Genomic DNA, 11003 nt, shown 5'->3' on the forward strand with positions numbered 1-11003 from the left:
AGCGTTGTTGCAGCACTTGAAGTCGAGAGGTCCTGGCGACCGTGCGCAGACTTGGTGCGAACCTTCAAATGTGCTCTATCTCCTTTCTCTCTCCTTTCATCCCTATACCTCCTTCCCCCAGTGCAGGTTAGCTAACCGGACGTGGTTAACCAGGTTAACCTCCCTGCCTTTCGTCTTTTCTATTTCTCTCTAACCAACTTACACCTGTTGAATGAGAGATAGCGAAGCAGGGAAGCCAGCCAGTAGAGTGTGCGGTTTGTCACTCCACGCTGGGTATACGAAAATGATGAATACAAAGATGAAAATAAAATTATTGAAGCTTGAAGGGCCCGAAAGAAAGTGTTTCCGCCTATATTTATCTTGTATCCAGGCGGTAATACGCCACTATTCAACTATTTCTGGGTCACTTCGTGTATGTACATAGTTTTTTTTTCCTTTTTTTAAGAAAATAGAACTGGGGAAGGAAATGTAAAGTGGCCACGAGAACGTAAGCCTGATTAAATGTCGCTCATAACGATGTACCACTGATGTCCCATACTGTCTTGGTTCCTTCATAAAATACATGTGGAGTGAACAAGTGAGGCACTATGTGAAGGGAAATGATCCTCACGCACTACGACGTCCGTCATGGATTGCAACCCCAAAAAGGAGGAATGGGAGTGCAGAAAAAAAAAAGATAATAAGAATAACGGTGCTCACGGCGCCGCAGATTGTTACGGAGCCTCAGGGAGGGAAAACCGGCTTAAGTCGCTGTGGCAGCATCGTGGCGCCGTGCAACGTCCCATCGGTGGCTTCGTTAACGAGTTCGGGCAGAGGAGCGCGAGCGACGCAGTCGGCAGCAAAGCCAGGGCTCGAGCAACAAGACGTCGGGAAACCGCGTTCTCACCAAATCGGATCACGCCCGCACATTGGTGCCCGCGGGCAGCCACTAAGATATGGCGAGACATGGAAGCAGGCGTTCGGCACACGAGACACCATGCTGCAAGACGGGGAAAGTAAACAGGAATCTAATTATAAGAAGTCACCACGATGATGACGACGACCCTCTGGCATGTTTTGGTGATATATACGCCGGGCTTATGTCTGCAAGTGCGCGTATAGGAAGTGAAAAGGTAGGTAATTTAATAAGGAAGCTGCGATTGATCGGCATTTGTAATTGTACTTTGACGCAGCTGCACGGGTGCCAGCATCTTCACGTGGTGCAGCGACTTTATTTGACACGGGAATGAGTTCGGGCACACGTCAATAAAAAAACAGAATAAAATAGAAATGAAAAAAAACAAGAAGTCGTCGTTGACATAATCAAGAGTGTAGAGGGTGAGGAAGCAATGCGCAACTTCATTACGAAAAATAATACACACAAGTGCGGACCATGAGAATGCTTTTTTAATTTATGCACTTAAAAGGGTATATTTTGAAGATCCTTTCTTTGAGAAGTTTAAGGGGAAAACCCCTTAATAGTCTAAATTATAAAATGTGGCCGTCGTTCTCCGAGTGGATTCAATAACGGCCAGTAATTTTCCAAGTAACTAAACCAGGCAACCGTTTAGCAGTTATATTGGGTGCGTAGACAATAAGAACGGTATTTCGCTGCAGCAGATATCTAACCAACAATGTCACTGCGCAGCAAGCCTTTCTATTCTGCAAGTACCACTGAGGGTAAGATCGTCACCATGCACCCGTGGCTGCGCTATAGTTCGTCAGCCAAGCCCAGTTATCCATGAGTACGGCGTAGCGCACCAAACTTGGCTGGCTAATCTTCTGGTCTTGTTCTTCTTCCCTTCCTCTCCTCCTTCTCCTCACAGTCATCCAAATTCGTGCAGCTACAGTACTACAAAGTGCCGCTGACTGAATTTTGCTTGATTTGTTCTTCTCACCTTCGCTCTTAAGTGCGTTCAAAAAGCGTGCGAATGAGTGTTTGTGTGCGTGAGAAGCCTGTAGCAAGCCATGAATCCCTTAATCACATCGTGGATGCATAGCGTATTATCAGCCACCACCGCTACTGTATATACTGTCAGCACAGCCGCTGAACAAGCCAACGTCACCGCATGCGAAACAAAGCGCCCACGAACTCTTTGTTCGCATGCGTTGTCGCGTGTGACAGCGACAACGCCGGAGAACACGACGATAAGGAGTCCCCGCAGATTAACAACCCTATAGGGAGCCTTCACGCAAGTCTTGATTTTGCATGTAGGCTCCCTACACGCCGCGTTAGTGGCTCCGCGATTGTTCTTAATGCATGGCCGAAACCAAGATAACGCGCGGTTGTCTTGCTGTTAATGCCTGTTTTCTTTGTTCGCGTGATTGTAAAAGCGCCGCATGAATGGAAGCCACCAGAAGGAGGAAGTATACATCAACCGAGAGCCGAATATAACAAACAGCAGACGGCTGCCTTGCCAGAGCCCCTGGTCGACAAGCAACAGTGACGCAGTTAGAGCTTCTACGGGCTATAGGCACCTTGTGGTGAAGATTTCTGCAGTGAGAGCAGCCCCAGAGCCCACAGTTTAGCGAGTAGCCGCAGCAGAATTGGAGAGACGCGACGCACATTCGCCGTGAAACTTCCGATCACTTATCACGAGGCAAGAGTGTACGAGATCACAAAATGCCGAAGTGCGCAATCACCGCATGACGGGGCAGGGAAGGTAAATATACCTGGTAGCGGAGCTTCCATGCAAGCCCGTACGTTCAAAACATCGGTGGTTCATGGGGCTCAGCGCCATCTCCAAACTTAGTCGCGCTTCAATCGCTGCTCCCATAACCACCCTTGCTGATGTCGGTGACAATTCATTCTGAACCACTATTCGCCCGAAGCTTCGCGACCTATTTGGATCGACTTTGTTGCACCCATGAACAGAACATCGTTTCTTTACAGGCCAAAGAAAGCTTTGTGTGTTGAATGCTGGTCGCATCGTCAGGCGCCAGGCCCTTCGGCCAACGTAGCCGTGCGAAGGCAGCCAAAGTAAATTTATCTGGTAGTCACAACCCGCTACTTTTGACTGAACACGTAGAACAATGATAAAATACAGCTAGAAGACACCGCGCCACCAGAATTACGACAAACGTTGACGAGCAAAACAACGCAACGTGTGAGGGGGACGTACTACAGTATCAGGTGAACTTTACGAGCATGCCCTTCTGCACATTACAGTTGTCTTTTCTTTTCTCGCCACACGAATGTAACGTTATTTAGGAATCTTATTTTCATTCACTGAAATCAGACTGTGTCTTGTTTTAACTAAACAATGTTTCTTGTCGCGCCTCTGTCGTTGCTCCCATAACCCGTCTTGCTGATGCCGGTGACAATTGGGAACGCTTTTCGCCCCAAGCTTCGCCACCTATTTAGATCGACCTTGGAGCATGCTGGCCGCAGTGATCAGAAAAGCAAACATTCCCAGAACTTCATCACGGCAACGCTCGGTGCGTAACCACTCAAACGAGCGATAAAGCATAAGTCGGCTTTTTTTTTTTTTTTTTTTTCAAATGTCGCTATGTTTTCTGCGCATCCCTAGTGGCCGATTGCGGCGCAGGTGAGGTGAGAAATGAAAGCTTCCTAGCGCTATCTGGCCTGTGCAAGATCCCCATATGCTCCACAGCCCCTGAAAAAGGCTGGAAATCTAGGCCTGCTCGTATCTGTAGAGTGACACAGCCCTTACTAGTACGTCCTAAGCCAGTACGCTGCAGCTGTGTGGGACCCATGCCCATGAAAACATTTTTTCACTCGATCTTGTACAAGATAACACAGTGCAATCCATATTTTCAAATTATAATCGTACAGCAAGCTTTACCTCAATGAAGGCCAATCTAGGTTTTCCATCACTTAAATCACGTTGCAAGCCTCCGAAATCTTGGCGAGATTACTGATATTTTGTCTGTAAGAGGCGGTGAGTGCAGAATGTCAAAGTGCGCTAATTTTAGACTCTAAGTGCATACATATCGCGGGCGCGTGATTGTATTACGCTACAAGTAAGCAGTGCTAGGCGGTGTAGGCTCTTGAACCATTCGATAATCTTTCGTAGGTTTACGTGATATTATATGATCTGTTGAGAGGCGGTTCAATATCATGTAGCAAGACACATAAGCCGCAAGATTGTAAATGGCTGAGATGAAATTTGATTCGGAACTTCTCAATTTAGGTAAATTTAGTTTCATCTAAAGCTATCTGTGAGATTTCCGCAACACATACACTAATAACCGAATTAGAAATATATAATGTTATACAAAATCGTTTCACAAGATGCGAAAAGGTCGTTGCATATGGCATTTAAAGCACACGACGTAGAAAAAAATATTTGCGGCAGCATCACCTATACGAGACGTCCTTCCACCACCATTCTTTTTCATGCGAATACTTGTATACGTCCTACTACGTCTGGTCTATTCAGTCGATGAGAGATGATACGTCATGGGAAGAATGCTCTTCTAATACAAAATCAGAATAAGCTTTTTTCTCGTGGTTTCCCGTAGTTCTCACAAACTGTTTTCTCGTAGTTTTTCGTGGTATCGCAAAATCACGGGAATGGTATAACGCAAGGGCGTTGAGCAAACTGCAACTGAATACTGGTTAGCCCGATTAACCAAAATTAAACCAAACTCTAGGGTTTAAAATCCTAAAGCAACACGAGGGCATGAAAGAACGCCATAGTAGGGGGCTCAGAATTAGTTTCTACCACCTGGGATTCTTTATTGCGCACATAAATCCAAGTACACAATCTCTTTTACTTTATATCTCCAACGAGATGCTGCCACCGCGACGTTAAATTGAACCTGTGACCTCCTGCTCAGAAGTACAATGTCATACCTACGGAGTGATAGCGGTGCGGGTGCTTGATTAAATTATCGCACTATACTTGTCTATTCACAGGCCATGCTGGCAGCGTATCCGCACTGCATCTAAAGTCACCCGCTAGCTTTCATCGACATCTGCCTCTTCCATCGATTTCGCCCAGTTGACCCGCGACCAAAAGCTTTTCTGGGCATCGCGAAGCGCCGGCAAAGAAAACAGCGTCACGCCACCAACACCACCGCCTTCGCCAGGCACTGGCCGAGCCTGACAAATGGTGCTGGTGCAACGAGGATAGCAGGAGCCCCCACGACGCCTGCTGCTACGGCACTGCCTCGATATCCTTCTTGGATCCCGCTGGGTCACATCGCTCCCGCGAAATCCCCGCGGCACTCTCAAGCCGCCGGTAGACGCTAAAGCCGACGCTCATTCGTTGAAGGAAAGGCCCGCAGCACGGAATCAGGCCTGCCGTTCTGTAACGGCTGTGACCAAAAAGCCACTTACACCGAAATCTGAAATTTGTGTAGTCGCAAGCAACCAGTTCGCGTGACGAGAGTTCTGCAGCCGTCAGACCAGAGCAGATACGTAAACGATATGAAGTAAAAGAACTGGAAAATCAATAAAACATGACGCTGCAACACGAGATACTGCTCCATCATGAAAGTACTTCTGAGCGACGAATAAAACGAGTCTTGTATAAAAACGCCATCAACACATACAGCCACTTTCGGCAAAAACGAGAGCGAGAGATCAAGGACCATCCACAGCGAGAAAACCTTGTAGCTACATTTGCTGGTACATAACATGCAACGCAAAAAGTGGCGTCGCCATAAAGTACACATGGTGGTGCTCACTGATCTTCTTTCGTCGAAAACTTGATATCTGCAGCGTTAAGTCAGACGCTGCGGAGACGATGGTGTTCTATTTCTCGACTTCAGCAGCAGCCCGCTTCCAGCTCAACGCCAAATGGGAAGCAACAGCAAAATGTATTTATTTATGCCATCCCAGGGTCCATTCTCCAATGAATGTGACAGCATTGATCGCCCACTTGCGCGAATGTGGCCACTCTTGTTTCGCTCAAGCGCTTTGTCTCCATCCCATGTGATTCCTCTCAAACGCAATTGTCGTAGCGGGTGCCGGTCGGCTTAGCCGCAGCGTGCTGTTAAAGCAACAACCCTGTCCCATCTGTCAATATTGCTCAAGACGGTGTCGCATTGATGATCCACGGCTCTGAACGCTCGTCTTTTCTGTCCAAACGCCCGGAAACAGTGACAGACGCGAAATAACAAATTGCTTAGCATCCCGAAAGAAAGATTGCGATTTATTTTATCGCTTCATTTCTTCGCAGTGCTATTGAAATGACAGGCTTCGTTGCCGCCCACTTTGCCACAGCTTTATTTTTGTTTTACATAAATCGCAGTTCACGGAAAGATCAGATCGCCCCTAGGCAGCAATGATAAAACAGTTATTGCATTTAATAATAAAAAGGAAACAGCCAATTTGCTGGAAGTCAAGTGATCTCGTAAGTGAATGGCCCCCGCTAGCGGTTGTGAACGTTATAATAGCGTCAAACTATGACCTCCTGCGAGATGAAGTCTGTATGACGATCTCCTTGGGTAACTATCCTGATGCCATCTTGAGGCACCACCTGGCAATTAAAATGAAAGCGTGCCACAGATCGGAGGGAGTAAAAAATATTACTTGATACCACATAAGCGATAAAAAAAAAGGAAAGCGACAAGAACACTCCAAGAATACACGCAGACACGAAGGCAGGAGAAGACAAGGTGGCAGTTCTGTGCACTGTCGTTGACCGAAAGCAATTATCACACGATGGGGAACAGCACTGGAATCGTGCAGCATGACACAAGGAGAAGGTGAAGAAACAAAGACAATGAGAGAGGAGAAAAGAAAATGCGGATATACAGAGGAGGGCGTGAAGTGCGCAATCTCGCAAATGGCAGCTGACACAGGTTTGGGCGCAGAGATTATACAGCAAAGGAGACGTACAGAAGCAGCAGTTCCAGCAGAAATTACCCGGATGCCGTCCTCGTGTAGCGCATCGGCCCAATAATCTCGAGCTCGATGATGTGAGACTCGCGCAAACAGCGGATCCCGGTCCCACGTTTGGTCATTGTGGACGGAGATAGGGTCTCCTCGCAACGACATGCTCCCATCGACAATAATGTCGCCTGCGCGCAGCACCGGAGGTTGCGGCACCTATCTCAGAACGGGGTCAGCAGTGCTGGAAACCGGAGCCACATCGTGGGAGTGTATCGCACGACAGGGGCGCCGACAGGGGCGTCGAAGGGGCGCCGAAAAACAGAGAAAGAGCTGCAATGAAAAAAGGCACCTAGAACACTTCTCAAGCACTTGCGCTTTCATTGAAATTGAACTTTCAACTTCTTTCATCTTCTGTCACAATTGTAAAGAAGGGTTCTTTGCTGTCATATCATATATTCTTTTTTTTTCGTAGTCATTCCTGCTTCGTCATGCAAAATCGTTGCATGCTATCGTTGTCGTGCCACAATCGTCATTCCCGCTTCGTCATCCAGTCGTCACGCCATCGTCGTCATAACGCTTTTGTAGTTTCTTCGATGTCATTCCTTCTTCATCATTCGATCGTCGTCACTTTGTCGTCGTCTTCCACTCGTCTTCATGTCGTAATGCTCATGGACGATCTTGGCAAGCGAGTGCCATAGCAAATTCCAAGTTTCAAGTTTCCCGTTTCCTAGCAGAAGGACCCAGGGTCCTAAAGTCTACGCATCTGCACGCACGCAATAACTGGAAGGAGTGAGCGGGAACCAGTGTAACGAAAGGCGAGCAGTGGCTAGAGTGAAAGTAAGTCTACAGCAGAAACAGATGTGTCCGCGAAAGCTACGAAGGGCACAATTTCTGGCGAGTGAAATGCACTGTCAGATATGATCTTCATTTTTAGGAATAAAGACAAATTAATGGTGCCTGTTTCGAGCGCCAAAATAAGTTAACAAAGCGATTGATGGAGCAATCTTCTGAGGCGAAGCTTAGAGAGGTGCTCGGGAAGCAGATTGTTGCTGCGAAGATGTATTTCGAACGTGTTTTAAGACTTTAATTTAGGAGAGAACATCCAGCTTCGTTACAATCTGTCGATAGCAACTTACATTTTAAAAAAGTAGCGAGAGTTTAACACAGAAAGACATGCGATAATAGACGCTTCCTGTCACCCCGTACAGAAATGCAAACTAATGTACAGAATTTGGCACGATGGCAGAAAATAATGGCATGCAACCTAATAGATACTGTATAACACCTTATCAACTATTATAATCATCTTTACTATTTTTAATACATCCGAGAGTAATGATAGGTTTTTTAACGACGCCCTAGGATTTATTGATTGCCTTGTGGCTTGTGTGAACGTCTTTGACTAATAGTCCAAAATCACACGCGTCTGCAAATTCCACTACTAATTTCCTTCTTTCCTTCCCTCCTCTCTCTCCCTGTCATCTTTGTGTTCTCCTTTCCGCTGTAGGGTAGCCAACCGGACGTTATTCTGGTTAACCTCCCTGCCTTCTGTCTTTCTCTTTTTTTCCTCCTCCTCCTTTAAGCTACCAAGACATCAACGTAAAGTAATCCTTGAAAACTTTAGGAACGTCGTAGTTGCGAAAAGATACCTTTATTCGTGATTTTGCAATTCAGATAAGAAAAGGTCTGCGTCTCGCTCTCCAACTTTCCCTATTGCTTTTTCATGGACACCACGAAGCTTGTAGACGTCAATCCCCCCATTCTGAAAACATGAAACTCGTCAGTTTCGCGCCGGCTATAGCTGCAATACTACTGGAAGTAAACGTAAACTTAACGCATGGTCGGGCGAACGTATCTTTTTTATCTCTGAAAGCTTTTTCAACCGACGCTTGTATACGCTAGCCTGCGCCGGCGATGTAACGCTAAAAAAACCAGCTGCTCTCAGAGTTGCGCAGGTGGCTCGTGGTCGGCACGCGCTCGTACCACTGCTTCCGCGTTCGTCGTCGTCGTCTGCTCCCACAGATGGCTGCGTTGCCGCTACTCATTCCAGCGTAGAATTTCACTTTCCTTCTGTCGTCGTAATGGGGTGGCCGCGTTTACGGGGGTATGAGCCATTGCTTAAGGAGGTATGAGCCATTCATTGTCTTACGCAACGGACCGATTTAGTTTTGAAGAAATTTCATGAAAATCCATCCAGAATGAACGCGCTCGGGAAAGAGCTCGTCGTCGACGTGTCGATTCTAGGGTGAGGGCTTCCGAAGCCCAGGCAAAACGTCAGCGAAGAGCCGTGGACCCCGAGTTGAGGCAGCGCGATGTTGAGGCCAAACGTCATCGAAAAGCCGCCGACCCCGAGTTGCGGGAGCGCGATGTTGAGGCCAAACGTAAGGGTCGTCTAGCCCTCTAGGAACCCGACAACGGTGGTGCACGCCTCGGCAACGCTAACGCCAACTTCCCCGGTGCAACGGCCAGGTTTCAGCGCGAGTTCCTCAATCGGTACTTTGGGGCCAGCTGCAGTGCGTGTGACCGGTTGTGGTTCGAGCACAACGTGGTACTCGTCAGTGCAATTCGTTCGGAGGAACACCGAAGAAACGCACGACAAGCTTCGCTTACCCCCATCTCCTTGACAGGGGAGGGGCTACTGATTTTTTCAGAGGCGCGTTGTTTTTAATAATTGCTTCCATTTACGAATTTGCCTATTGGAATCAAATTTGTAGAGAAAGAGGTTTGGCTGATTGCAGGTATTATTTTACTGTGCGTGTATTCTGCTTGTCTTTCCTTTCAAAATGTGCTTTTGATGAACGTATAAAAAAAATTGAAAACAGGACCGCTAGATCTCCTTCGCATCTAACGCATGCTGTCTTAAGCTATAGTGAAAATTTCGAGCCAGCTTTAAAACTGCCGTCATGATTATTCATTTTTCAAAGTTTATTCCTGTCAAAACTTTTGGCGCATAATTGCATCATCTGAATATAATTTTATTTTAAAGAAAGCATGCATACAGCGCAGCTTGCGAGCAACAAAAGCAACCTTTAATACTAGCACCTCCTTCCTCCTCCTACCTCTCTCGCTCTCTCTTTCAAGAGCTATATATAAACAAGCGTAGAAGCGAACTAAAGCAGCTGAAAATACCCTTGCAAATGCTATATATACTCATCGCTGTTGAGCGAGGCCATATTTCTTCCATTCCTCACTACGGGCGTGCACGTAATTTCCCGTATGCGGCCATCCTCTCAACTACACCACAGCGTTTAATATGCGTGCTCGCAGACGCGCGCACATTTTCACAGGAACCATTCTTCTCTAGGCAATTTCGTCGAGCCGCGCTCATGCGCCTTCTAACGTCACCGCTCACGCAATGCTAGTCTCTCTGATTACTATGCATCAGCATAACCAGCCCTTCGAAAAGAACATGCCCACCGCCACGAATGCAAAAAAAAACTCGTATATTTAGATTTAGAAGCACGTTAAAGGAACCCAGGTGGTTAAAATTATTGCCTAGCCCGCTACTACGGCGTCCCTCATAACTCATTGTTCAGTTGCGGGGCGTGAAACCCCACACATTGAAGTGCACCGTGAGGCATTATACTGCAGCAGCGTCAGCGCTGTTTTGTCCATAAATAACAGCAGCACGCGCTGAACTTTCTTGGGTGCACGAGCCATTAGTGCATACCTCTTTCTCGCCTGCCCACTGGTTGCAGAGTTGAACCATTACTAATTGAAGCGCAGTGACTGGCGAAATTTCGTACGTTTTCTTCATTCCCTAGACTTTTACAAAATCTCGCAGTTTTGGATATGCCCATGCCGGCAATCTTTCGTCATTTTAAATGAAAACGAATGCTTCGTAAGCGAGAAGTTGAGAATGTAAGTTACGGCAATTTCTTAGTGGCAACACCTCGGAAAACAGATGGCGTTTATGATAAATAAAGGTTCCAAGTGTCTCAGTGCGAAAAAAAAATTGCTAGAGGTCCCTTACGCTACAACTAAGCCGACTTGAAGGTGAAATTCCAAGTGCAGCTAACTAAATGGCACGACGACCGCTTCTTTTAACATCGGAGCTGCTTAAGCCGGACGTAATTTGTCAACCACGATCAGAAAATGTGGGCCGATCCTGGCGGTAGTGCAGAAAGGGTCCAAGCGCAATGGCACATACCCATGTGAACTAGCGAAGCTGAGCCTGCCTAAGGCTGGTTAAGCATGGTTGGTACTTCTTAAGCTTGGT

Source organism: Dermacentor silvarum, chromosome 4 (assembly GCF_013339745.2).
Source record: "Dermacentor silvarum isolate Dsil-2018 chromosome 4, BIME_Dsil_1.4, whole genome shotgun sequence".
NCBI classification, from domain to species: domain Eukaryota; kingdom Metazoa; phylum Arthropoda; class Arachnida; order Ixodida; family Ixodidae; genus Dermacentor; species Dermacentor silvarum.